We start from the raw sequence: 24,071 nt of genomic DNA on the forward strand, positions 1-24,071 counted from the left end.
TAATCTGAAGGTCGTGAGTTCAAGCCTCACACGAGGCAGGTTTTTCGTAGAATGGACAGCTTCGACATATGTGCGGTCCTCTACCTTCCAGAGACAGCATTGGTAATCCAAAGGTCAAAGGAATAAAGTCTTCAGCACAACAAGTGTTCTTTCCGTGAACTCCAGCTCCCCTCTCTAGTACCGAGACTTGTGCCAGTCAAGGAGCTTAGACTTCAACACCTGCACATTTTCACACCACTAGAATGACATGAAACAGAACAAAGGAAAAAGGGAGGGTATGCTATAAAGATGTTTTGAGACAGTTCTACCTTCTCTCCATCTCTTGAGTAGACTTGAGGGCTGGGCAGCCTCCGAAACTGTTTTACAACAAAACATTCTGTCCCAAGTACTAACCTCATTAGTCTGAAGACAATTAATGAAGACTCAATTAAGGGCGTCAATGCTATTGCCTTTGTGAAATGTGAAAAGATGTTTACATTTTTTCAATTTAGCATGCTTTTTCCCTCAGCCTCGGAAGTTCAGTGGTGATGAGGATAGATGTGATGAGGTGTTTACATTTTTTGTCAAGCCTGACACGAGGCAGGTCTATTGTAGAATGGCCAGCTTGGACATATGTGCAGTCCTCTACCTTCTAGAGAGAGCATTGGTAATGCAAAGGACAAAGGAATAAAGGCTTTAGGAGAACAAGTGTTTTTTTCCGTGAACTCTAGATGCTTAAAGCATATATAAAACCTAAAATTCAAGCCAAACTAAAGCGGACATCCAGGAATTGCGCTCCCCTGTCTAATACCCAAGATGTGTGCCAGTCAAGGAGCTTAGATTTCAACACCTGCAAATTTTCACACCACTAGAAGGGCATGAAACAGAACAAAGGAAAAAGGGAAGGTATGCTATAAAGATGTTTTAAGACATTTCTACCTTCTCTCCATCTGTTGAGTAGACGTGATGGGTGGACAGCTTCCAAAACAGTTTTACCTTTCAACAAAACATTCTGTCCCAAGTACCAATGTCATTAGTGCGACTGTCCAGTGGTGCAGTGGGACACAATGTGGGCATTGGTAGTTCAGTGGTGATGAGGTTAGTATGTGGTTTAGTATGTAGTACTGATGGACCATCAAGAAAAAGATTCTGTCTACACGCGATGGCGTCTTCAATGGAACTCCTTTATCCAACACGTGGGCATTGGTGGTTCAGTGGTCGAATTCTCGCCTGCCACGCGGGAGACCCGGGTTCGATTCCCGGCCAATGCAAGCGCCTCTTTAAAAGTCTCAGCTTGACTGACTGATATGCAGTAACAGAGGTCTCAGCCTTCTATTTATTCTCAGAACAATTAATGAAGACCCAATTAAGTGTGTCAAAGCTATTGTCTTTATGAAATGCGAAAAGGTGTTTACAATTAACAGTTGGCAGCGCGTCAGTCTCATAATCTGAAGGTCGTGAGTTCAAGCCTCACACGAGGCAGGTTTTTCGTAGAATGGACAGCTTCGACATATGTGCGGTCCTCTACCTTCCAGAGACAGCATTGGTAATCCAAAGGTCAAAGGAATAAAGTCTTCAGCACAACAAGTGTTCTTTCCGTGAACTCCAGCTCCCCTCTCTAGTACCGAGATTTGTGCCAGTCAAGGAGCTTAGACTTCAACACCTGCACATTTTCACACCACTAGAATGACATGAAACAGAACAAAGGAAAAAGGGAGGGTATGCTATAAAGATGTTTTGAGACAGTTCTACCTTCTCTCCATCTCTTGAGTAGACTTGAGGGCTGGGCAGCCTCCGAAACTGTTTTACAACAAAACATTCTGTCCCAAGTACTAACCTCATTAGTCTGAAGACAATTAATGAAGACTCAATTAAGGGCGTCAATGCTATTGCCTTTGTGAAATGCGAAAAGATGTTTACATTTTTTCAATTTAGCATGCTTTTTCCCTCAGCCTCGGAAGTTCAGTGGTGATGAGGATAGATGTGATGAGGTGTTTACATTTTTTGTCAAGCCTGACACGAGGCAGGTCTATTGTAGAATGGCCAGCTTGGACATATGTGCAGTCCTCTACCTTCTAGAGAGAGCATTGGTAATGCAAAGGACAAAGGAATAAAGGCTTTAGGAGAACAAGTGTTTTTTTCCGTGAACTCTAGATGCTTAAAGCATATATAAAACCTAAAATTCAACCCAAACTAAAGCGGACATCCAGGAATTGCGCTCCCCTGTCTAATACCCAAGATGTGTGCCAGTCAAGGAGCTTAGATTTCAACACCTGCAAATTTTCACACCACTAGAAGGGCATGAAACAGAACAAAGGAAAAAGGGAAGGTATGCTATAAAGATGTTTTAAGACATTTCTACCTTCTCTCCATCTCTTGAGTAGACGTGATGGGTGGACAGCTTCCGAAACAGTTTTCCAACAAAACATTCTGTCCCAAGTAATAACTTCATTAGTGTGACTGTCCAGAGGTGCAGTGGAACACAATGTGGGCATTGGTAGTTCAGTGGTGATGAGGTTAGTGTGTGGTTTAGTACGTAGTACTGATGGACCATCAAAAAACATTCTGTCTACACGCGATGGCGTCTTCAATAGAACTCTTTTCTACGGCACATGGGCATTGGTGGTTCAGTGGTCGAATTCTCGCCTCTGCATCTGCAAATTCTCACCCCACTAGGATGGCATGAAACACAACAAAGGGAAAAAGGAAGGTATGCTATAAAGATGATTTAAGACACTTCTACCTTCTCTCCATCTCTTGAGTACACACGAGGGTTGGGCAGTTTCCGAAACTGTTTTACCTTTCAGCAAAACATTCTGTCCCAGGTACAAATGTCATTAGTGCGACTGTCCAGTGGTGCAGTGGAACACAATGTGGGCATTGGTAGTTCAGTGGTGATGAGGTTAGTATGTGGTTTAGTATGTAGTACTGATGGACCATCAAGAAAAAGATTCTGTCTACACGCGATGGCGTCTTCAATGGAACTCCTTTTTCCAACACGTGGGCATTGGTGGTTCAGTGGTCGAATTCTCGCCTGCCACGCGGGAGACCCGGGTTGGATTCCCGGTCAATGCAAGCGCCTCTTTAAAAGTCTCAGCTTGACTGACTGATATGCAGTAACAGAGGTCTCAGCCTTCTATTTATTCTCAGGACAATTAATGAAGACCCAATTAAGTGTGTCAATGCTATTGTCTTTATGAAATGCGAAAAGGTGTTTACAATTGTTTTTCAATTTAGCAGGCGCATTCCCTCAGCCTCGTTGGCGCAGTTGGCAGCGCGTCAGTCTCATAATCTGAAGGTCGTGAGTTCAAGCCTCACACGAGGCAGGTTTTTCGTAGAATGGACAGCTTCGACATATGTGCGGTCCTCTACCTTCCAGAGACAGCATTGGTAATCCAAAGGTCAAAGGAATAAAGTCTTCAGCACAACAAGTGTTCTTTCCGTGAACTCCAGCTCCCCTCTCTAGTACCGAGACTTGTGCCAGTCAAGGAGCTTAGACTTCAACACCTGCACATTTTCACACCACTAGAATGACATGAAACAGAACAAAGGAAAAAGGGAGGGTATGCTATAAAGATGTTTTGAGACAGTTCTACCTTCTCTCCATCTCTTGAGTAGACGTGAGGGCTGGGCAGCCTCCGAAACTGTTTTACCATCCAACAAAACATTCTGTCCCAAGTACTAACCTCAATAGTCTGAAGACAATTAATGAAGACTCAATTAAGGGCGTCAATGCTATTGCCTTTGTGAAATGCGAAAAGATGTTTACATTTTTTCAATTTAGCATGCTTTTTCCCTCAGCCTCGGAAGTTCAGTGGTGATGAGGATAGATGTGATGAGGTGTTTACATTTTTTGTCAAGCCTGACACGAGGCAGGTCTATTGTAGAATGGCCAGCTTGGACATATGTGCAGTCCTCTACCTTCTAGAGAGAGCATTGGTAATGCAAAGGACAAAGGAATAAAGGCTTTAGGAGAACAAGTGGGCATTGGTGGTTCAGTGGTCGAATTCTCGCCTGCCACGCGGGAGACCCGGGTTCAGAGGTCTCAGCCTTCTATTTATTCTCAGGACAATTAATGAAGACCCAATTAAGTGTGTCAATGCTATTGTCTTTATGAAATGCGAAAAGGTGTTTACAATTGTTTTTCAATTTAGCAGGCGCATTCCCTCAGCCTCGTTGGCGCAGTTGGCAGCGCGTCAGTCTCATAATCTGAAGGTAGTGAGTTCAAGCCTCACACGAGGCAGGTTTTTCGTAGAATGGACAGCTTCGACATATGTGCGGTCCTCTACCTTCCAGAGACAGCATTGGTAATCCAAAGGTCAAAGGAATAAAGTCCCCTCTCTAGTACCGAGACTTGTGCCAGTCAAGGAGCTTAGACTTCAACACCTGCACATTTTCACACCACTAGAATGACATGAAACAGAACAAAGGAAAAAGGGAGGGTATGCTATAAAGATGTTTTGAGACAGTTCTACCTTCTCTCCATCTCTTGAGTAGACTTGAGGGCTGGGCAGCCTCCGAAACTGTTTTACAACAAAACATTCTGTCCCAAGTACTAACCTCATTAGTCTGAAGACAATTAATGAAGACTCAATTAAGGGCGTCAATGCTATTGCCTTTGTGAAATGTGAAAAGATGTTTACATTTTTTCAATTTAGCATGCTTTTTCCCTCAGCCTCGGAAGTTCAGTGGTGATGAGGATAGATGTGATGAGGTGTTTACATTTTTTGTCAAGCCTGACACGAGGCAGGTCTATTGTAGAATGGCCAGCTTGGACATATGTGCAGTCCTCTACCTTCTAGAGAGAGCATTGGTAATGCAAAGGACAAAGGAATAAAGGCTTTAGGAGAACAAGTGTTTTTTTCCGTGAACTCTAGATGCTTAAAGCATATATAAAACCTAAAATTCAACCCAAACTAAAGCGGACATCAAGGAATTGCGCTCCCCTGTCTAATACCCAAGATGTGTGCCAGTCAAGGAGCTTAGATTTCAACACCTGCAAATTTTCACACCACTAGAAGGGCATGAAACAGAACAAAGGAAAAAGGGAAGGTATGCTATAAAGATGTTTTAAAACATTTCTACCTTCTCTCCATCTCTTGAGTAGACGTGATGGGTGGACAGCTTCCGAAACAGTTTTCCAACAAAACATTCTGTCCCAAGTACTAACTTCATTAGTGTGACTGTCCAGAGGTGCAGTGGAACACAATGTGGGCATTGGTAGTTCAGTGGTGATGAGGTTAGTGTGTGGTTTAGTACGTAGTACTGATGGACCATCAAAAAACATTCTGTCTACACGCGATGGCGTCTTCAATGGAACTCCTTTTTCTAACACGTGGGCATTGGTGGTTCAGTGGTCGAATTCTCGCCTGCCACGCGGAAGACCCGGGTTCGATTCCCGGCAAATGCAAGCGCCTCTTTAAAAGTCTCAGCTTGACTGACTGATATGCAGTAACAGAGGTCTCAGCCTTCTATTTATTCTCAGGACAATTAATGAAGACCCAATTAAGTGTGTCAATGCTATTCTCTTTATGAAATGCGAAAAGGTGTTTACAATTAACAGTTGGCAGCGCGTCAGTCTCATAATCTGAAGGTCGTGAGTTCAAGCCTCACACGAGGCAGGTTTTTCGTAGAATGGACAGCTTCGACATATGTGCGGTCCTCTACCTTCCAGAGACAGCATTGGTAATCCAAAGGTCAAAGGAATAAAGTCTTCAGCACAACAAGTGTTCTTTCCGTGAACTCCAGCTCCCCTCTCTAGTACCGAGATTTGTGCCAGTCAAGGAGCTTAGACTTCAACACCTGCACATTTTCACACCACTAGAATGACATGAAACAGAACAAAGGAAAAAGGGAGGGTATGCTATAAAGATGTTTTGAGACAGTTCTACCTTCTCTCCATCTCTTGAGTAGACGTGAGGGCTGGGCAGCCTCCGAAACTGTTTTACCATCCAACAAAACATCCTGTCCCAAGTACTAACCTCAATAGTCTGAAGACAATTAATGAAGACTCAATTAAGGGCGTCAATGCTATTGCCTTTGTGAAATGCGAAAAGATGTTTACATTTTTTCAATTTAGCATGCTTTTTCCCTCAGCCTCGGTAGTTCAGTGGTGATGAGGATAGATGTGATGAGGTGTTTACATTTTTTGTCAAGCCTGACACGAGGCAGGTCTATTGTAGAATGGCCAGCTTGGACATATGTGCAGTCCTCTACCTTCTAGAGAGAGCATTGGTAATGGAAAGGACAAAGGAATAAAGGCTTTAGGAGAACAAGTGTTTTTTTCCGTGAATTCTAGATGCTTAAAGCATATATAAAACCTAAAATTCAAGCCAAACTAAAGCGGACATCCAGGAATTGCGCTCCCCTGTCTAATACCCAAGCTGTGTGCCAGTCAAGGAGCTTAGATTTCAACACCTGCAAATTTTCACACCACTAGAAGGGCATGAAACAGAACAAAGGAAAAAGGGAAGGTATGCTATAAAGATGTTTTAAAACATTTCTACCTTCTCTCCATCTCTTGAGTAGACGTGATGGGTGGACAGCTTCCGAAACAGTTTTCCAACAAAACATTCTGTCCCAAGTACTAACTTCATTAGTGTGACTGTCCAGAGGTGCAGTGGAACACAATGTGGGCATTGGTAGTTCAGTGGTGATGAGGTTAGTGTTGGGTTTAGTACGTAGTACTGATGGACCATCAAAAAACATTCTGTCTACACGCGATGGCGTCTTCAATGGAACTCCTTTCTCCGGCACATGGGCATTGGTGGTTCAGTGGTCGAATTCTCGCCTCTGCATCTGCAAATTCTCACCCCACTAGAATGGCATGAAACACAACAAAGGGAAAAAGGAAGGTATGCTATAAAGATGATTTAAGACACTTCTACCTTCTCTCCATCTCTTGAGTAGACACGAGGGTTGGGCAGTTTCCGAAACTGTTTTACCTTTCAGCAAAACATTCTGTCCCAAGTACAAATGTCATTAGTGCGACTGTCCAGTGGTGCAGTGGAACACAATGTGGGCATTGGTAGTTCAGTGGTGATGAGGTTAGTATGTGGTTTAGTATGTAGTACTGATGGACCATCAAGAAAAAGATTCTGTCTACACGCGATGGCGTCTTCAATGGAACTCCTTTTTCCAACACGTGGGCATTGGTGGTTCAGTGGTCGAATTCTCGCCTGCCACGCGGGAGACCCGGGTTCGATTCCCGGCCAATGCAAGTACCTCTTTAAAAGTCTCACAACTCAAAATGAGCGCAGCTTGACTGACTGATATGCAGTAACAGAGGTCTCAGCCTTCTATTTATTCTCAGGACAATTAATGAAGACCCAATTAAGTGTGTCAATGCTATTGTCTTTATGAAATGCGAAAAGGTGTTTACAATTGTTTTTCAATTTAGCAGGCGCATTCCCTCAGCCTCGTTGGCGCAGTTGGCAGCGCGTCAGTCTCATAATCTGAAGGTCGTGAGTTCAAGCCTCACACGAGGCAGGTTTTTCGTAGAATGGACAGCTTCGACATATGTGCGGTCCTCTACCTTCCAGAGACAGCATTGGTAATCCAAAGGTCAAAGGAATAAAGTCTTCAGCACAACAAGTGTTCTTTCCGTGAACTCCAGCTCCCCTCTCTAGTACCGAGACTTGTGCCAGTCAAGGAGCTTAGACTTCAACACCTGCACATTTTCACACCACTAGAATGACATGAAACAGAACAAAGGAAAAAGGGAGGGTATGCTATAAAGATGTTTTGAGACAGTTCTACCTTCTCTCCATCTCTTGAGTAGACTTGAGGGCTGGGCAGCCTCCGAAACTGTTTTACAACAAAACATTCTGTCCCAAGTACTAACCTCATTAGTCTGAAGACAATTAATGAAGACTCAATTAAGGGCGTCAATGCTATTGCCTTTGTGAAATGTGAAAAGATGTTTACATTTTTTCAATTTAGCATGCTTTTTCCCTCAGCCTCGGAAGTTCAGTGGTGATGAGGATAGATGTGATGAGGTGTTTACATTTTTTGTCAAGCCTGACACGAGGCAGGTCTATTGTAGAATGGCCAGCTTGGACATATGTGCAGTCCTCTACCTTCTAGAGAGAGCATTGGTAATGCAAAGGACAAAGGAATAAAGGCTTTAGGAGAACAAGTGTTTTTTTCCGTGAACTCTAGATGCTTAAAGCATATATAAAACCTAAAATTCAAGCCAAACTAAAGCGGACATCCAGGAATTGCGCTCCCCTGTCTAATACCCAAGATGTGTGCCAGTCAAGGAGCTTAGATTTCAACACCTGCAAATTTTCACACCACTAGAAGGGCATGAAACAGAACAAAGGAAAAAGGGAAGGTATGCTATAAAGATGTTTTAGGACATTTCTACCTTCTCTCCATCTGTTGAGTAGACGTGATGGGTGGACAGCTTCCAAAACAGTTTTACCTTTCAACAAAACATTCTGTCCCAAGTACCAATGTCATTAGTGCGACTGTCCAGTGGTGCAGTGGGACACAATGTGGGCATTGGTAGTTCAGTGGTGATGAGGTTAGTATGTGGTTTAGTATGTAGTACTGATGGACCATCAAGAAAAAGATTCTGTCTACACGCGATGGCGTCTTCAATGGAACTCCTTTATCCAACACGTGGGCATTGGTGGTTCAGTGGTCGAATTCTCGCCTGCCACGCGGGAGACCCGGGTTCGATTCCCGGCCAATGCAAGCGCCTCTTTAAAAGTCTCAGCTTGACTGACTGATATGCAGTAACAGAGGTCTCAGCCTTCTATTTATTCTCAGAACAATTAATGAAGACCCAATTAAGTGTGTCAAAGCTATTGTCTTTATGAAATGCGAAAAGGTGTTTACAATTAACAGTTGGCAGCGCGTCAGTCTCATAATCTGAAGGTCGTGAGTTCAAGCCTCACACGAGGCAGGTTTTTCGTAGAATGGACAGCTTCGACATATGTGCGGTCCTCTACCTTCCAGAGACAGCATTGGTAATCCAAAGGTCAAAGGAATAAAGTCTTCAGCACAACAAGTGTTCTTTCCGTGAACTCCAGCTCCCCTCTCTAGTACCGAGACTTGTGCCAGTCAAGGAGCTTAGACTTCAACACCTGCACATTTTCACACCACTAGAATGACATGAAACAGAACAAAGGAAAAAGGGAGGGTATGCTATAAAGATGTTTTGAGACAGTTCTACCTTCTCTCCATCTCTTGAGTAGACTTGAGGGCTGGGCAGCCTCCGAAACTGTTTTACAACAAAACATTCTGTCCCAAGTACTAACCTCATTAGTCTGAAGACAATTAATGAAGACTCAATTAAGGGCGTCAATGCTATTGCCTTTGTGAAATGTGAAAAGATGTTTACATTTTTTCAATTTAGCATGCTTTTTCCCTCAGCCTCGGAAGTTCAGTGGTGATGAGGATAGATGTGATGAGGTGTTTACATTTTTTGTCAAGCCTGACACGAGGCAGGTCTATTGTAGAATGGCCAGCTTGGACATATGTGCAGTCCTCTACCTTCTAGAGAGAGCATTGGTAATGCAAAGGACAAAGGAATAAAGGCTTTAGGAGAACAAGTGTTTTTTTCCGTGAACTCTAGATGCTTAAAGCATATATAAAACCTAAAATTCAAGCCAAACTAAAGCGGACATCCAGGAATTGCGCTCCCCTGTCTAATACCCAAGATGTGTGCCAGTCAAGGAGCTTAGATTTCAACACCTGCAAATTTTCACACCACTAGAAGGGCATGAAACAGAACAAAGGAAAAAGGGAAGGTATGCTATAAAGATGTTTTAGGACATTTCTACCTTCTCTCCATCTGTTGAGTAGACGTGATGGGTGGACAGCTTCCAAAACAGTTTTACCTTTCAACAAAACATTCTGTCCCAAGTACCAATGTCATTAGTGCGACTGTCCAGTGGTGCAGTGGGACACAATGTGGGCATTGGTAGTTCAGTGGTGATGAGGTTAGTATGTGGTTTAGTATGTAGTACTGATGGACCATCAAGAAAAAGATTCTGTCTACACGCGATGGCGTCTTCAATGGAACTCCTTTATCCAACACGTGGGCATTGGTGGTTCAGTGGTCGAATTCTCGCCTGCCACGCGGGAGACCCGGGTTCGATTCCCGGCCAATGCAAGCGCCTCTTTAAAAGTCTCAGCTTGACTGACTGATATGCAGTAACAGAGGTCTCAGCCTTCTATTTATTCTCAGAACAATTAATGAAGACCCAATTAAGTGTGTCAAAGCTATTGTCTTTATGAAATGCGAAAAGGTGTTTACAATTAACAGTTGGCAGCGCGTCAGTCTCATAATCTGAAGGTCGTGAGTTCAAGCCTCACACGAGGCAGGTTTTTCGTAGAATGGACAGCTTCGACATATGTGCGGTCCTCTACCTTCCAGAGACAGCATTGGTAATCCAAAGGTCAAAGGAATAAAGTCTTCAGCACAACAAGTGTTCTTTCCGTGAACTCCAGCTCCCCTCTCTAGTACCGAGACTTGTGCCAGTCAAGGAGCTTAGACTTCAACACCTGCACATTTTCACACCACTAGAATGACATGAAACAGAACAAAGGAAAAAGGGAGGGTATGCTATAAAGATGTTTTGAGACAGTTCTACCTTCTCTCCATCTCTTGAGTAGACTTGAGGGCTGGGCAGCCTCCGAAACTGTTTTACAACAAAACATTCTGTCCCAAGTACTAACCTCATTAGTCTGAAGACAATTAATGAAGACTCAATTAAGGGCGTCAATGCTATTGCCTTTGTGAAATGTGAAAAGATGTTTACATTTTTTCAATTTAGCATGCTTTTTCCCTCAGCCTCGGAAGTTCAGTGGTGATGAGGATAGATGTGATGAGGTGTTTACATTTTTTGTCAAGCCTGACACGAGGCAGGTCTATTGTAGAATGGCCAGCTTGGACATATGTGCAGTCCTCTACCTTCTAGAGAGAGCATTGGTAATGCAAAGGACAAAGGAATAAAGGCTTTAGGAGAACAAGTGTTTTTTTCCGTGAACTCTAGATGCTTAAAGCATATATAAAACCTAAAATTCAAGCCAAACTAAAGCGGACATCCAGGAATTGCGCTCCCCTGTCTAATACCCAAGATGTGTGCCAGTCAAGGAGCTTAGATTTCAACACCTGCAAATTTTCACACCACTAGAAGGGCATGAAACAGAACAAAGGAAAAAGGGAAGGTATGCTATAAAGATGTTTTAAGACATTTCTACCTTCTCTCCATCTGTTGAGTAGACGTGATGGGTGGACAGCTTCCAAAACAGTTTTACCTTTCAACAAAACATTCTGTCCCAAGTACCAATGTCATTAGTGCGACTGTCCAGTGGTGCAGTGGGACACAATGTGGGCATTGGTAGTTCAGTGGTGATGAGGTTAGTATGTGGTTTAGTATGTAGTACTGATGGACCATCAAGAAAAAGATTCTGTCTACACGCGATGGCGTCTTCAATGGAACTCCTTTATCCAACACGTGGGCATTGGTGGTTCAGTGGTCGAATTCTCGCCTGCCACGCGGGAGACCCGGGTTCGATTCCCGGCCAATGCAAGCGCCTCTTTAAAAGTCTCAGCTTGACTGACTGATATGCAGTAACAGAGGTCTCAGCCTTCTATTTATTCTCAGAACAATTAATGAAGACCCAATTAAGTGTGTCAAAGCTATTGTCTTTATGAAATGCGAAAAGGTGTTTACAATTAACAGTTGGCAGCGCGTCAGTCTCATAATCTGAAGGTCGTGAGTTCAAGCCTCACACGAGGCAGGTTTTTCGTAGAATGGACAGCTTCGACATATGTGCGGTCCTCTACCTTCCAGAGACAGCATTGGTAATCCAAAGGTCAAAGGAATAAAGTCTTCAGCACAACAAGTGTTCTTTCCGTGAACTCCAGCTCCCCTCTCTAGTACCGAGATTTGTGCCAGTCAAGGAGCTTAGACTTCAACACCTGCACATTTTCACACCACTAGAATGACATGAAACAGAACAAAGGAAAAAGGGAGGGTATGCTATAAAGATGTTTTGAGACAGTTCTACCTTCTCTCCATCTCTTGAGTAGACTTGAGGGCTGGGCAGCCTCCGAAACTGTTTTACAACAAAACATTCTGTCCCAAGTACTAACCTCATTAGTCTGAAGACAATTAATGAAGACTCAATTAAGGGCGTCAATGCTATTGCCTTTGTGAAATGCGAAAAGATGTTTACATTTTTTCAATTTAGCATGCTTTTTCCCTCAGCCTCGGAAGTTCAGTGGTGATGAGGATAGATGTGATGAGGTGTTTACATTTTTTGTCAAGCCTGACACGAGGCAGGTCTATTGTAGAATGGCCAGCTTGGACATATGTGCAGTCCTCTACCTTCTAGAGAGAGCATTGGTAATGCAAAGGACAAAGGAATAAAGGCTTTAGGAGAACAAGTGTTTTTTTCCGTGAACTCTAGATGCTTAAAGCATATATAAAACCTAAAATTCAACCCAAACTAAAGCGGACATCCAGGAATTGCGCTCCCCTGTCTAATACCCAAGATGTGTGCCAGTCAAGGAGCTTAGATTTCAACACCTGCAAATTTTCACACCACTAGAAGGGCATGAAACAGAACAAAGGAAAAAGGGAAGGTATGCTATAAAGATGTTTTAAGACATTTCTACCTTCTCTCCATCTCTTGAGTAGACGTGATGGGTGGACAGCTTCCGAAACAGTTTTCCAACAAAACATTCTGTCCCAAGTAATAACTTCATTAGTGTGACTGTCCAGAGGTGCAGTGGAACACAATGTGGGCATTGGTAGTTCAGTGGTGATGAGGTTAGTATGTGGTTTAGTATGTAGTACTGATGGACCATCAAGAAAAAGATTCTGTCTACACGCGATGGCGTCTTCAATGGAACTCCTTTTTCCAACACGTGGGCATTGGTGGTTCAGTGGTCGAATTCTCGCCTGCCACGCGGGAGACCCGGGTTGGATTCCCGGTCAATGCAAGCGCCTCTTTAAAAGTCTCAGCTTGACTGACTGATATGCAGTAACAGAGGTCTCAGCCTTCTATTTATTCTCAGGACAATTAATGAAGACCCAATTAAGTGTGTCAATGCTATTGTCTTTATGAAATGCGAAAAGGTGTTTACAATTGTTTTTCAATTTAGCAGGCGCATTCCCTCAGCCTCGTTGGCGCAGTTGGCAGCGCGTCAGTCTCATAATCTGAAGGTCGTGAGTTCAAGCCTCACACGAGGCAGGTTTTTCGTAGAATGGACAGCTTCGACATATGTGCGGTCCTCTACCTTCCAGAGACAGCATTGGTAATCCAAAGGTCAAAGGAATAAAGTCTTCAGCACAACAAGTGTTCTTTCCGTGAACTCCAGCTCCCCTCTCTAGTACCGAGACTTGTGCCAGTCAAGGAGCTTAGACTTCAACACCTGCACATTTTCACACCACTAGAATGACATGAAACAGAACAAAGGAAAAAGGGAGGGTATGCTATAAAGATGTTTTGAGACAGTTCTACCTTCTCTCCATCTCTTGAGTAGACTTGAGGGCTGGGCAGCCTCCGAAACTGTTTTACAACAAAACATTCTGTCCCAAGTACTAACCTCATTAGTCTGAAGACAATTAATGAAGACTCAATTAAGGGCGTCAATGCTATTGCCTTTGTGAAATGTGAAAAGATGTTTACATTTTTTCAATTTAGCATGCTTTTTCCCTCAGCCTCGGAAGTTCAGTGGTGATGAGGATAGATGTGATGAGGTGTTTACATTTTTTGTCAAGCCTGACACGAGGCAGGTCTATTGTAGAATGGCCAGCTTGGACATATGTGCAGTCCTCTACCTTCTAGAGAGAGCATTGGTAATGCAAAGGACAAAGGAATAAAGGCTTTAGGAGAACAAGTGTTTTTTTCCGTGAACTCTAGATGCTTAAAGCATATATAAAACCTAAAATTCAAGCCAAACTAAAGCGGACATCCAGGAATTGCGCTCCCCTGTCTAATACCCAAGATGTGTGCCAGTCAAGGAGCTTAGATTTCAACACCTGCAAATTTTCACACCACTAGAAGGGCATGAAACAGAACAAAGGAAAAAGGGAAGGTATGCTATAAAGATGTTTTAAGACATTTCTACCTTCTCTCCATCTGTTGAGTAGACGTGATGGGTGGACAGCTTCCAAAACAGTTTTACCTTTCAACAAAACATTCTGTCCCAAGTACCAATGTCATTAGTGCGACTGTCCAGTGGTGCAGTGGGACACAATGTGGGCATTGGTAGTTCAGTGGTGATGAGGTTAGTATGTGGTTTAGTATGTAGTACTGATGGACCATCAAGAAAAAGATTCTGTCTACACGCGATGGCGTCTTCAATGGAACTCCTTTATCCAACACGTGGGCATTGGTGGTTCAGTGGTCGAATTCTCGCCTGCCACGCGGGAGACCCGGGTTCGATTCCCGGCCAATGCAAGCGCCTCTTTAAAAGTCTCAGCTTGACTGACTGATATGCAGTAACAGAGGTCTCAGCCTTCTATTTATTCTCAGAACAATTAATGAAGACCCAATTAAGTGTGTCAAAGCTATTGTCTTTATGAAATGCGAAAAGGTGTTTACAATTAACAGTTGGCAGCGCGTCAGTCTCATAATCTGAAGGTCGTGAGTTCAAGCCTCACACGAGGCAGGTTTTTCGTAGAATGGACAGCTTCGACATATGTGCGGTCCTCTACCTTCCAGAGACAGCATTGGTAATCCAAAGGTCAAAGGAATAAAGTCTTCAGCACAACAAGTGTTCTTTCCGTGAACTCCAGCTCCCCTCTCTAGTACCGAGATTTGTGCCAGTCAAGGAGCTTAGACTTCAACACCTGCACATTTTCACACCACTAGAATGACATGAAACAGAACAAAGGAAAAAGGGAGGGTATGCTATAAAGATGTTTTGAGACAGTTCTACCTTCTCTCCATCTCTTGAGTAGACTTGAGGGCTGGGCAGCCTCCGAAACTGTTTTACAACAAAACATTCTGTCCCAAGTACTAACCTCATTAGTCTGAAGACAATTAATGAAGACTCAATTAAGGGCGTCAATGCTATTGCCTTTATGAAATGCGAAAAGATGTTTACATTTTTTCAATTTAGCATGCTTTTTCCCTCAGCCTCGGAAGTTCAGTGGTGATGAGGATAGATGTGATGAGGTGTTTACATTTTTTGTCAAGCCTGACACGAGGCAGGTCTATTGTAGAATGGCCAGCTTGGACATATGTGCAGTCCTCTACCTTCTAGAGAGAGCATTGGTAATGCAAAGGACAAAGGAATAAAGGCTTTAGGAGAACAAGTGTTTTTTTCCGTGAACTCTAGATGCTTAAAGCATATATAAAACCTAAAATTCAACCCAAACTAAAGCGGACATCCAGGAATTGCGCTCCCCTGTCTAATACCCAAGATGTGTGCCAGTCAAGGAGCTTAGATTTCAACACCTGCAAATTTTCACACCACTAGAAGGGCATGAAACAGAACAAAGGAAAAAGGGAAGGTATGCTATAAAGATGTTTTAAAACATTTCTACCTTCTCTCCATCTCTTGAGTAGACGTGATGGGTGGACAGCTTCCGAAACAGTTTTCCAACAAAACATTCTGTCCCAAGTACTAACTTCATTAGTGTGACTGTCCAGAGGTGCAGTGGAACACAATGTGGGCATTGGTAGTTCAGTGGTGATGAGGTTAGTGTGTAGACGTGATGGGTGGACAGCTTCCGAAACAGTTTTCCAACAAAACATTCTGTCCCAAGTACTAACTTCATTAGTGTGACTGTCCAGAGGTGCAGTGGAACACAATGTGGGCATTGGTAGTTCAGTGGTGATGAGGTTAGTGTGTGGTTTAGTACGTAGTACTGATGGACCATCAAAAAACATTCTGTCTACACGCGATGGCGTCTTCAATGGAACTCCTTTTTACAACACGTGGGCATTGGTGGTTCAGTGGTCGAATTCTCGCCTGCCACGCGGGAGACCCGGGTTCGATTCCCAGCCAATGCAAGCGCCTCTTTAAAAGTCTCAGCTTGACTGACTGATATACAGTAACAGAGGTCTCAGCCTTCTATTTATTCTCAGGACAATTAATGAAGACCCAATTAAGTGTGTCAATGCTATTGTCTTTATGAAATGCGAAAAGGTGTTTACAATTAACAGTTGGCAGCGCGTCAGTCTCATAATCTGAAGGTCGTGAGTTCAAGCCTCACACGAGGCAGGTTTTTCGTAGAATGGACAGCTTCGACATATGTGCGGTCCTCTACCTTCCAGAGACAGCATTGGTAATCCAAAGGTCAAAGGAATAAAGTCTTCAGCACAACAAGTGTTCTTTCCGTGAACTCCAGCTCCCCTCTCTAGTACCGAGATTTGTGCCAGTCAAGGAGCTTAGACTTCAACACCTGCACATTTTCACACCACTAGAATGACATGAAACAGAACAAAGGAAAAAGGGAGGGTATGCTATAAAGATGTTTTGAGACAGTTCTACCTTCTCTCCATCTCTTGAGTAGACGTGAGGGCTGGGCAGCCTCCGAAACTGTTTTACCATCCAACAAAACATTCTGTCCCAAGTACTAACCTCAATAGTCTGAAGACAATTAATGAAGACTCAATTAAGGGCGTCAATGCTATTGCCTTTGTGAAATGCGAAAAGATGTTTACATTTTTTCAATTTAGCATGCTTTTTCCCTCAGCCTCGGTAGTTCAGTGGTGATGAGGATAGATGTGATGAGGTGTTTACATTTTTTGTCAAGCCTTGGACATATGTGCAGTCCTCTACCTTCTAGAGAGAGCATTGGTAATGCAAAGGACAAAGGAATAAAGGCTTTAGGAGAACAAGTGTTTTTTTCCGTGAACTCTAGATGCTTAAAGCATATATAAAACCTAAAATTCAACCCAAACTAAAGCGGACATCCAGGAATTGCGCTCCCCTGTCTAATACCCAAGATGTGTGCCAGTCAAGGAGCTTAGATTTCAACACCTGCAAATTTTCACACCACTAGAAGGGCATGAAACAGAACAAAGGAAAAAGGGAAGGTATGCTATAAAGATGTTTTAAAACATTTCTACCTTCTCTCCATCTCTTGAGTAGACGTGATGGGTGGACAGCTTCCGAAACAGTTTTCCAACAAAACATTCTGTCCCAAGTACTAACTTCATTAGTGTGACTGTCCAGAGGTGCAGTGGAACACAATGTGGGCATTGGTAGTTCAGTGGTGATGAGGTTAGTGTGTGGTTTAGTACGTAGTACTGATGGACCATCAAAAAACATTCTGTCTACACGCGATGGCGTCTTCAATGGAACTCCGTTTTACAACACGTGGGCATTGGTGGTTCAGTGGTCGAATTCTCGCCTCTGCATCTGCAAATTCTCACCCCACTAGGATGGCATGAAACACAACAAAGGGAAAAAGGAAGGTATGCTATAAAGATGATTTAAGACACTTCTACCTTCTCTCCATCTCTTGAGTAGACGTGATGGGTGGACAGCTTCCGAAACAGTTTTCCAACAAAACATTCTGTCCCAAGTACTAACTTCATTAGTGTGACTGTCCAGAGGTGCAGTGGAACACAATGTGGGCATTGGTAGTTAAGTGGTGATGAGGTTAGTGTGTGGTTTAGTACGTAGTACTGATGGACCATCAAAAAACATTCTGTCTACACGCGATGGCGTCTTCAATGGAACTCCTTTCTCCGGCACATGGGCATTGGTGGTTCAGTGGTCGAATTCTCGCCTCTGCATCTGCAAATTCTCACCCCACTAGAATGGCATGAAACACAACAAAGGTAAAAAGGAAGGTATGCTATAAAGATGATTTAAGACACTTCTACCTTCTCTCCATCTCTTGAGTAGACACGAGGGATGGGCAGTTTCCGAAACTGTTTTACCTTTCAGCAAAACATACTGTCCCAAGTACAAATGTCATTGGTGCGACTGTCCAGTGGTGCAGTGGAACACAATGTGGGCATTGGTAGTTCAGTGGTGATGAGGTTAGTATGTGGTTTAGTATGTAGTACTGATGGACCATCAAGAAAAAGATTCTGTCTACACGCGATGGCGTCTTTAATGGAACTCCTTTTTCCAACACGTGGGCATTGGTGGTTCAGTGGTCGAATTCTCGCCTGCCACGCGGGAGACCCGGGTTCGATTCCCGGCCAATGCAAGCACCTCTTTAAAAGTCTCACAACTCAAAATGATCGCAGCTTGACTGACTGATATGCAGTAACAGAGGTCTCAGCCTTCTATTTATTCTCAGGACAATTAATGAAGACCCAATTAAGTGTGTCAATGCTATTGTCTTTATGAAATGCGAAAAGGTGTTTACAATTGTTTTTCAATTTAGCAGGCGCATTCCCTCAGCCTCGTTGGCGCAGTTGGCAGAGCGTCAGTCTCATAATCTGAAGGTCGTGAGTTCAAGCCTCACACGAGGCAGGTTTTTCGTAGAATGGACAGCTTCGACATATGTGCGGTCCTCTACCTTCCAGAGACAGCATTGGTAATCTAAAGGTCAAAGGAATAAAGTCTTCAGCACAACAAGTGTTCTTTCCGTGAACTCCAGCTCCCCTCTCTAGTACCGAGACTTGTGCCAGTCAAGGAGCTTAGACTTCAACACCTGCACATTTTTACACCACTAGAATGACATGAAACAGAACAAAGGAAAAAGGGAGGGTATGCTATAAAGATGTTTTGAGACAGTTCTACCTTCTCTCCATCTCTTGAGTAGACGTGAGGGCTGGGCAGCCTCCGAAACTGTTTTACTATCCAACAAAACATTCTGTCCCAAGTACTAACCTCAATAGTCTGAAGACAATTAATGAAGACTCAATTAAGGGCGTCAATGCTATTGCCTTTGTGAAATGCGAAAAGATGTTTACATTTTTTCAATTTAGCATGCTTTTTCCCTCAGCCTCGGTAGTTCAGTGGTGATGAGGATAGATGTGATGAGGTGTTTACATTTTTTGTCAAGCCTGACACGAGGCAGGTCTATTGTAGAATGGCCAGCTTGGACATATGTGCAGTCCTCTACCTTCTAGAGAGAGCATTGGTAATGCAAAGGACAAAGGAATAAAGGCTTTAGGAGAACAAGTGTTTTTTTCCGTGAACTCTAGATGCTTAAAGCATATATAAAACCTAAAATTCAACCCAAACTAAAGCGGACATCCAGGAATTGCGCTCCCCTGTCTAATACCCAAGATGTGTGCCAGTCAAGGAGCTTAGATTTCAACACCTGCAAATTTTCACACCACTAGAAGGGCATGAAACAGAACAAAGGAAAAAGGGAAGGTATGCTATAAAGATGTTTTAAAACATTTCTACCTTCTCTCCATCTCTTGAGTAGACGTGATGGGTGGACAGCTTCCGAAACAGTTTTCCAACAAAACATTCTGTCCCAAGTACTAACTTCATTAGTGTGACTGTCCAGTGGTGCAGTGGAACACAATATGGGCATTGGTAGTTCAGTGGTGATGAGGTTAGTGTGTGGTTTAGTACGTAGTACTGATGGACCATCAAAAAACATTCTGTCTACACGCGATGGCGTCTTCAATGGAACTCCTTTTTACAACACGTGGGCATTGGTGGTTCAGTGGTCGAATTCTCGCCTGCCACGCGGGAGACCCGGGTTCGATTCCCGGCCAATGCAAGCGCCTCTTTAAAAGTCTCAGCTTGACTGACTGATATGCAGTAACAGAGGTCTCAGCCTTCTATTTATTCTCAGGACAATTAATGAAGACCCAATTAAGTGTGTCAATGCTATTGTCTTTATGAAATGCGAAAAGGTGTTTACAATTAACAGTTGGCAGCGCGTCAGTCTCATAATCTGAAGGTCGTGAGTTCAAGCCTCACACGAGGCAGGTTTTTCGTAGAATGGACAGCTTCGACATATGTGCGGTCCTCTACCTTCCAGAGACAGCATTGGTAATCCAAAGGTCAAAGGAATAAAGTCTTCAGCACAACAAGTGTTCTTTCCGTGAACTCCAGCTCCCCTCTCTAGTACCAAGATTTGTGCCAGTCAAGGAGCTTAGACTTCAACACCTGCACATTTTCACACCACTAGAATGACATGAAACAGAACAAAGGAAAAAGGGAGGGTATGCTATAAAGATGTTTTGAGACAGTTCTACCTTCTCTCCATCTCTTGAGTAGACGTGAGGGCTGGGCAGCCTCCGAAACTGTTTTACCATCCAACAAAACATTCTGTCCCAAGTACTAACCTCAATAGTCTGAAGACAATTAATGAAGACTCAATTAAAGGCGTCAATGCTATTGCCTTTGTGAAATGCGAAAAGATGTTTACATTTTTTCAATTTAGCATGCTTTTTCCCTCAGCCTCGGTAGTTCAGTGGTGATGAGGATAGATGTGATGAGGTGTTTACATTTTTTGTCAAGCCTGACACGAGGCAGGTCTATTGTAGAATGGCCAGCTTGGACATATGTGCAGTCCTCTACCTTCTAGAGAGAGCATTGGTAATGCAAAGGACAAAGGAATAAAGGCTTTAGGAGAACAAGTGTTTTTTTCCGTGAACTCTAGATGCTTAAAGCATATATAAAACCTAAAATTCAAGCCAAACTAAAGCGGACATCCAGGAATTGCGCTCCCCTGTCTAATACCCAAGATGTGTGCCAGTCAAGGAGCTTAGATTTCAACACCTGCAAATTTTCACACCACTAGAAGGGCATGAAACAGAACAAAGGAAAAAGGGAAGGTATGCTATAAAGATGTTTTAAGACATTTCTACCTTCTCTCCATCTCTTGAGTAGACGTGATGGGTGGACAGCTTCCGAAACAGTTTTCCAACAAAACATTCTGTCCCAAGTACTAACTACACTAGTGTGACTGTCCAGAGGTGCAGTGGAACACAATGTGGGCATTGGTAGTTCAGTGGTGATGAGGTTAGTGTGTGGTTTAGTACGTAGTACTGATGGACCATCAAAAAACATTCTGTCTACACGCGATGGCGTCTTCAATAGAACTCTTTTCTCCGGCACATGGGCATTGGTGGTTCAGTGGTCGAATTCTCGCCTCTGCATCTGCAAATTCTCACCCCACTAGGATGGCATGAAACACAACAAAGGGAAAAAGGAAGGTATGCTATAAAGATGATTTAAGACACTTCTACCTTCTCTCCATCTCTTGAGTAGACGTGATGGGTGGACAGCTTCCGAAACAGTTTTCCAACAAAACATTCTGTCCCAAGTACTAACTTCATTAGTGTGACTGTCCAGAGGTGCAGTGGAACACAATGTGGGCATTGGTAGTTCAGTGGTGATGAGGTTAGTGTGTGGTTTAGTACGTAGTACTGATGGACCATCAAAAAACATTCTGTCTACACGCGATGGCGTCTTCAATGGAACTCCTTTCTCCGGCACATGGGCATTGGTGGTTCAGTGGTCGAATTCTCGCCTCTGCATCTGCAAATTCTCACCCCACTAGAATGGCATGAAACACAACAAAGGTAAAAAGGAAGGTATGCTATAAAGATGATTTAAGACACTTCTACCTTCTCTCCATCTCTTGAGTAGACACGAGGGATGGGCAGTTTCCGAAACTGTTTTACCTTTCAGCAAAACATTCTGTCCCAAGTACAAATGTCATTAGTGCGACTGTCCAGTGGTGCAGTGGAACACAATGTGGGCATTGGTAGCTCAGTGGTGATGAGGTTAGTATGTGGTTTAGTATGTAGTACTGATGGACCATCAAGAAAAAGATTCTGTCTACACGCGATGGCGTCTTCAATGGAACTCCTTTTTCCAATACGTGGGCATTGGTGGTTCAATGGTCGAATTCTCGCCTGCCACGCGGGAGAGCCGGGTTTGATTCCCGGCCAATGCAAGCGCCTCTTTAAAAGTCTCAGCTTGACTGACTGATATGCAGTAACAGAGGTCTCAGCCTTCTATTTATTCTCAGGACAATTAATGAAGACCCAATTAAGTGTGTCAATGCTATTGTCTTTATGAAATGCGAAAAGGTGTTTACAATTAACAGTTGGCAGCGCGTCAGTCTCATAATCTGAAGGTCGTGAGTTCAAGCCTCACACGAGGCAGGTTTTTCGTAGAATGGACAGCTTCGACATATGTGCGGTCCTCTACCTTCCAGAGACAGCATTGGTAATCCAAAGGTCAAAGGAATAAAGTCTTCAGCACAACAAGTGTTCTTTCCGTGAACTCCAGCTCCCCTCTCTAGTACCGAGATTTGTGCCAGTCAAGGAGCTTAGACTTCAACACCTGCACATTTTCACACCACTAGAATGACATGAAACAGAACAAAGGAAAAAGGGAGGGTATGCTATAAAGATGTTTTGAGACAGTTCTACCTTCTCTCCATCTCTTGAGTAGACGTGAGGGCTGGGCAGCCTCCGAAACTGTTTTACCATCCAACAAAACATTCTGTCCCAAGTACTAACCTCAATAGTCTGAAGACAATTAATGAAGACTCAATTAAGGGCGTCAATGCTATTGCCTTTGTGAAATGCGAAAAGATGTTTACATTTTTTCAATTTAGCATGCTTTTTCCCTCAGCCTCGGTAGTTCAGTGGTGATGAGGATAGATGTGATGAGGTGTTTACATTTTTTGTCAAGCCTGACACGAGGCAGGTCTATTGTAGAATGGCCAGCTTGGACATATGTGCAGTCCTCTACCTTCTAGAGAGAGCATTGGTAATGCAAAGGACAAAGGAATAAAGGCTTTAGGAGAACAAGTGTTTTTTTCCGTGAACTCTAGATGCTTAAAGCATATATAAAACCTAAAATTCAAGCCAAACTAAAGCGGACATCCAGGAATTGCGCTCCCCTGTCTAATACCCAAGATGTGTGCCAGTCAAGGAGCTTAGATTTCAACACCTGCAAATTTTCACACCACTAGAAGGGCATGAAACAGAACAAAGGAAAAAGGGAAGGTATGCTATAAAGATGTTTTAAGACATTTCTACCTTCTCTCCATCTGTTGAGTAGACGTGATGGGTGGACAGCTTCCGAAACAGTTTTACCTTTCAACAAAACATTCTGTCCCAAGTACAAATGTCATTAGTGCGACTGTCCAGTGGTGCAGTGGAACACAATGTGGGCATTGGTAGTTCAGTGGTGATGAGGTTAGTATGTGGTTTAGTATGTAGTACTGATGGACCATCAAGAAAAAGATTCTGTCTACACGCGATGGCGTCTTCAATGGAACTCCTTTTTCCAACACGTGGGCATTGGTGGTTCAGTGGTCGAATTCTCGCCTGCCACGCGGGAGACCCGGGTTCGTTTCCCGGCCAATGCAAGCGCCTCTTTAAAAGTCTCAGCTTGACTGACTGATATGCAGTAACAGAGGTCTCAGCCTTCTATTTATTCTCAGGACAATTAATGAAGACCCAATTAAGTGTGTCAATGCTATTGTCTTTATGAAATGCGAAAAGGTGTTTACAATTAACAGTTGGCAGCGCGTCAGTCTCATAATCTGAAGGTAGTGAGTTCAAGCCTCACACGAGGCAGGTTTTTCGTAGAATGGACAGCTTCGACATATGTGCGGTCCTCTACCTTCCAGAGACAGCATTGGTAATCCAAAGGTCAAAGGAATAAAGTCTTCAGCACAACAAGTGTTCTTTCCGTGAACTCCAGCTCCCCTCTCTAGTACCGAGATTTGTGCCAGTCAAGGAGCTTAGACTTCAACACCTGCACATTTTCACACCACTAGAATGACATGAAACAGAACAAAGGAAAAAGGGAGGGTATGCTATAAAGATGTTTTGAGACAGTTCTACCTTCTCTCCATCTCTTGAGTAGACGTGAGGGCTGGGCAGCCTCCGAAACTGTTTTACCATCCAACAAAACATTCTGTCCCAAGTACTAACCTCAATAGTCTGAAGACAATTAATGAAGACTCAATTAAGGGCGTCAATGCTATTGCCTTTGTGAAATGCGAAAAGATGTTTACATTTTTTCAATTTAGCATGCTTTTTCCCTCAGCCTCGGTAGTTCAGTGGTGATGAGGATAGATGTGATGAGGTGTTTACATTTTTTGTCAAGCCTGACACGAGGCAGGTCTATTGTAGAATGGCCAGCTTGGACATATGTGCAGTCCTCTACCTTCTAGAAAGAGCATTGGTAATGCAAAGGACAAAGGAATAAAGGC

General features: G+C 43.4%; 12 non-coding genes across 12 annotated transcripts; all 12 read left to right on the forward strand.

Annotated features, from left to right (window-relative positions):
* The first annotated feature begins 1,179 nt into the window (after positions 1-1,179).
* trnag-gcc (transfer RNA glycine (anticodon GCC)) lies at positions 1,180-1,250 on the forward strand. Its single transcript has one exon. It is a non-coding gene; the product is annotated as a tRNA-Gly (tRNA).
* A 1,982-nt stretch (positions 1,251-3,232) lies between these two features.
* On the forward strand, positions 3,233-3,305 carry trnam-cau (transfer RNA methionine (anticodon CAU)). The gene has a single exon. It is a non-coding gene; the product is annotated as a tRNA-Met (tRNA).
* An 844-nt stretch (positions 3,306-4,149) lies between these two features.
* trnam-cau (transfer RNA methionine (anticodon CAU)) lies at positions 4,150-4,222 on the forward strand. Its single transcript has one exon. It is a non-coding gene; the product is annotated as a tRNA-Met (tRNA).
* A 2,905-nt stretch (positions 4,223-7,127) lies between these two features.
* trnag-gcc (transfer RNA glycine (anticodon GCC)) lies at positions 7,128-7,198 on the forward strand. Its single transcript has one exon. It is a non-coding gene; the product is annotated as a tRNA-Gly (tRNA).
* A 196-nt stretch (positions 7,199-7,394) lies between these two features.
* trnam-cau (transfer RNA methionine (anticodon CAU)) lies at positions 7,395-7,467 on the forward strand. The gene has a single exon. It is a non-coding gene; the product is annotated as a tRNA-Met (tRNA).
* Positions 7,468-8,608: 1,141 nt separating this feature from the next.
* On the forward strand, positions 8,609-8,679 carry trnag-gcc (transfer RNA glycine (anticodon GCC)). The gene has a single exon. It is a non-coding gene; the product is annotated as a tRNA-Gly (tRNA).
* A 1,352-nt stretch (positions 8,680-10,031) lies between these two features.
* trnag-gcc (transfer RNA glycine (anticodon GCC)) lies at positions 10,032-10,102 on the forward strand. The gene has a single exon. It is a non-coding gene; the product is annotated as a tRNA-Gly (tRNA).
* A 1,352-nt stretch (positions 10,103-11,454) lies between these two features.
* On the forward strand, positions 11,455-11,525 carry trnag-gcc (transfer RNA glycine (anticodon GCC)). The gene has a single exon. It is a non-coding gene; the product is annotated as a tRNA-Gly (tRNA).
* A 1,596-nt stretch (positions 11,526-13,121) lies between these two features.
* On the forward strand, positions 13,122-13,194 carry trnam-cau (transfer RNA methionine (anticodon CAU)). The gene has a single exon. It is a non-coding gene; the product is annotated as a tRNA-Met (tRNA).
* A 1,141-nt stretch (positions 13,195-14,335) lies between these two features.
* On the forward strand, positions 14,336-14,406 carry trnag-gcc (transfer RNA glycine (anticodon GCC)). The gene has a single exon. It is a non-coding gene; the product is annotated as a tRNA-Gly (tRNA).
* A 3,645-nt stretch (positions 14,407-18,051) lies between these two features.
* trnag-gcc (transfer RNA glycine (anticodon GCC)) lies at positions 18,052-18,122 on the forward strand. Its single transcript has one exon. It is a non-coding gene; the product is annotated as a tRNA-Gly (tRNA).
* A 1,408-nt stretch (positions 18,123-19,530) lies between these two features.
* trnag-gcc (transfer RNA glycine (anticodon GCC)) lies at positions 19,531-19,601 on the forward strand. Its single transcript has one exon. It is a non-coding gene; the product is annotated as a tRNA-Gly (tRNA).
* The last annotated feature ends 4,470 nt before the right edge of the window (positions 19,602-24,071 follow it).

This window comes from Channa argus, unplaced genomic scaffold (assembly GCF_033026475.1).
Source record: "Channa argus isolate prfri unplaced genomic scaffold, Channa argus male v1.0 Contig022, whole genome shotgun sequence".
Lineage (NCBI taxonomy): Eukaryota > Metazoa > Chordata > Actinopteri > Anabantiformes > Channidae > Channa > Channa argus.